At 35.5% G+C, this 3,588-nt stretch overlaps 1 pseudogene; it reads right to left on the bottom strand.

The window, feature by feature from the left end:
• Positions 1-2,773: 2,773 nt before the first annotated feature.
• On the bottom strand, positions 2,774-2,874 carry LOC128250120 (U6 spliceosomal RNA; annotated as a pseudogene).
• Positions 2,875-3,588: the final 714 nt, after the last annotated feature.

Consider the following 3,588-nt stretch of genomic DNA (forward strand, 5'->3'; position numbering starts at 1 on the left):
ATACATGTATAACATATTATGCTTTACATATGTAAAAATACCAGTAATTATTAAAATATATAACGTAGAACATAGAAAGTAGAATAGTTTCTTACAGCCATTTCAGCCAATAGGTCATAGTATCCTACTTTACTTCTATCCCTTCAGTGAACTGAAGTATTTGGTAGATAAGATTAAGGTACTTAGGTGTGCCTCTGGGCTTCATCAGAGAGTTTAGAAAGTTCATAAGGTTAAGTTATAAATATAAATACATACATATACATACACTTTAACATATACATACATATACATAAATACATATCTATACATTTATATATATATGTATATGCATACAAAGGAATCAATTATTATTATTATTAAGTGTATTATATTATTCTTATTAGATAAAGTATAAACAGAGGAAAAATAAAATTATCAAAAGAGAAATAATAGTGGAATTTAAATAATCTATCTTAAGATTATTGTTGTTTTGTAGGAATGAAAAGGTATATAAATGAGGAATACACACACACACACACACATACACACACACACACACACACACACACACACACACACACACACACACACATTTACGTACAAACACACTCATAGGTACATACATATTTCATGTGTTGAGAAGGGAGGATTACTGTAGTAGATCGTATAAACATGCGATATGTTTTCTATTGAGGGCTTGAGATAAAGGTCCACAATAAGTGGGTTAGAGTTTATATTAATACCTGTGATATTAGTTGGTACTAAAATTAATAAATTTCCAGGTATTAAACAAGATACTTTATTATTTTCCATTACTTTTTGTTTATCAAGTTGCTGAAATCCTACGGGAAGTGGGGAGGGGGTTATGGTCAGTCCCGTAATCTAATTAGTCGTTTATTGTTTTGAAAGGCCATGGCTTTGTTATGGTTGGTTAATGGATAACCAATAACATAAACAACAACAACAAAGTAGGCAAAAATATATAAATGTATACAAATAAAAAACAAATATATATGTATATATATTTATGTGTGTCTGTCTTTGTGTCTGTGTTTGTCCTTCCCACTGTCACTAGCGGTTCAGCAAAAGAGACCAATAGAATTTGTACTAGGCTTACAAAGAATAAGCCCTGAGGTTGATTTGTTTGACTAAAGGCAGTGCTCCAGCATGGCTTCAGTCAAATGACTGAAACATGTAAAAGAGTATGCAGGGAATAGCTCCAGAATTTTGTGGATCTTTTGCTTGAGACCATGGCACTTCCACATTCCTAGGTCTGCAGCCCATATTGGCACTAGATATCTTACCTCAACTTGCCTCTGGATCATGTTAATAGGGTAGAGAGGATCTATAGAGCACCATGTGTGCAAACCTTATAGGACCTAAAATTTTGTACAGGCATCACTTGTCAGTGTTGGTCATATTTATCTATGAGTTAACATCCATTGTCATCATCATCATATATGACAGGCTTCTACACAACTTTCATCTACCAAATCCACTCACAAGACATTGCTTGGCCTGGGGCTAAAGTAGAAAATACTTGCCCAAGGTGCCACACAATGAGACAGAACCCAAAATGAAATCATGTGGTTGCAGAGTGAACACAGCCATAATTTCCCTTTATATAGTGGTTTTTTTGCCTAGTTTTTCTGAGAATAATTGAAAATTATTCTCAGAAAAACTAAGACATACTATGCAAATAGTAACATTCTCTACTTATTTATGTCAACTGTGGACAAAATAATTACAAGTGCTAGCATTTATTTATTTATTTGTCTTAGTTTCTGCCAGCTGCTACTTATGAAGTTAAATAGTAATAGCTTCCTGGTATTTCTGGAAGTATACAGCTGAACACTTCATGACTATTTATTTATACATTTGTTTATTCTCTTGTTTCCTAATACATATAAAATTAACTTCTTTACCATCTTACATTTTACTTTCATTCTATTCCTATGGAATAAGTTATTACAGTATAAATCTCCTAAATCATATTCAGCTATATTCATTTTTACGTTGTAAAATAGAAGAATTGACAACTACATATCTACCAATATATATATATATATCCTTTATCTTTTACTTGTGAAGGTGCATGGCTTAGTGGTTACAGCATTGGGTTCACAGTCATGAGGTAGTGAGTTCAATTCCTTGACTGGACTTTGTGTTGTGCTCTGTCTTAAGCAAGACACTTTATTTCATGTTGCTCCAGTTCACTCAGCTGCAGAAATGAGTTGTGATGTCACTTGTACCAAGCTGTATCAGCCTTTGCCTTTCTCTTAGTTAACATTGTGGCGTGGAGATGGGTGGCTGGTATGCATGGTCGACTGCTGGTCTTCCATAAACAAATTTGCCCAGACTTGTACTTTGGAGAGGAACTTTCTGGGTACAATCTCTTTATTCATGACTGAAGAGGGTCTTACCCTTTTACTTGTTTCAATCATTGAAACAATGCTGGGGTACCCCTCAAAGGGTTTAGCTGAACAAATCATTACCAGTTTTTTTTTTAAAGTCTGGTACTTATTCTGTCTGTTTTACTGAACCTACTGCTAAGTTATGAGGACATAGACAAACCAATATCGGTTGTTAAACAGTGGTGGGGGACAAACACACACAAATTATATATATACAAATTATATATATATATATATATATATATATATGTGTGTGTGTGTGTGTGTGTGTGTGTGTGTGTGTGTGTGTGTGTGTGTATTTAGATGCTATAGAGTGGGATGGAACCTGGAACCATGTGGTTGGGAAGCAAACTTCTTACCACGCAGTCATGCCTGCATCTAAAAACATGGAATACTTCATGAATTTGTATGTCATTCTTGCGCAAGCATCATGCTAATCTTTTCTGTATCGTTCCAATTTCAGAAGATGCACTGTTGAAGCTATATATAACCTCCTTTTCTCTTTAAATATATCTACCATGAAAGGAACAAAAATGCCTCAAACATAACTGACAGGAGAAAATGGGAATTGATTTCCTTGTGTGAAACATAATGAAATCATCTTGAAATTCACACTGTTAACAGATAGATTCAGTGTGTGGTATTTAAATATATTCGTCAAAGAAATTAAAAATTACAATTCATTTTAAGATTCTGGTGTATTTTCAACCCCCCAAATGCACTCTCCAATGTGTGTGTGTGCAAAGTTCGGAGAGCTCTTACCTCTGCTAGTGACAAAGGGTAAACGCTCAGAGTAAACGGTAGACTGTATGATGTATGTGTGAACAGCCATGCTACATGGCAGTGAAACATGGGCTGTGACTGCTGAGGATATGCGTAAGCTTGCAAGGAATGAAGCTAGTATGTTCCACCAGATGTGTAATGTCAGTGTGCATACACGGCAGAGTGTAAGTGCCTTGAGAGAAAAGTTGAACTTAAGAAGCATCAGATGTGGTGTGCAAGAGAGGCGACTGTGCTGGTATGGTCATGTGTTGTGTATGGATGTGGATAGCTGTGTGAAAAAGTAGCAGTAGAGGGAACTTGTGGAAGAGGTAGACCTGGGATGAGGTGGTGAAGTATGACCTTCGAAAGTTGGGCCTCATGGAGGTGATGACATGTGACTGACACCTTTGGAGATATGCTGTGCTTGAGAAGA

Source organism: Octopus bimaculoides, chromosome 1 (genome assembly GCF_001194135.2).
Source record: "Octopus bimaculoides isolate UCB-OBI-ISO-001 chromosome 1, ASM119413v2, whole genome shotgun sequence".
NCBI classification, from domain to species: domain Eukaryota; kingdom Metazoa; phylum Mollusca; class Cephalopoda; order Octopoda; family Octopodidae; genus Octopus; species Octopus bimaculoides.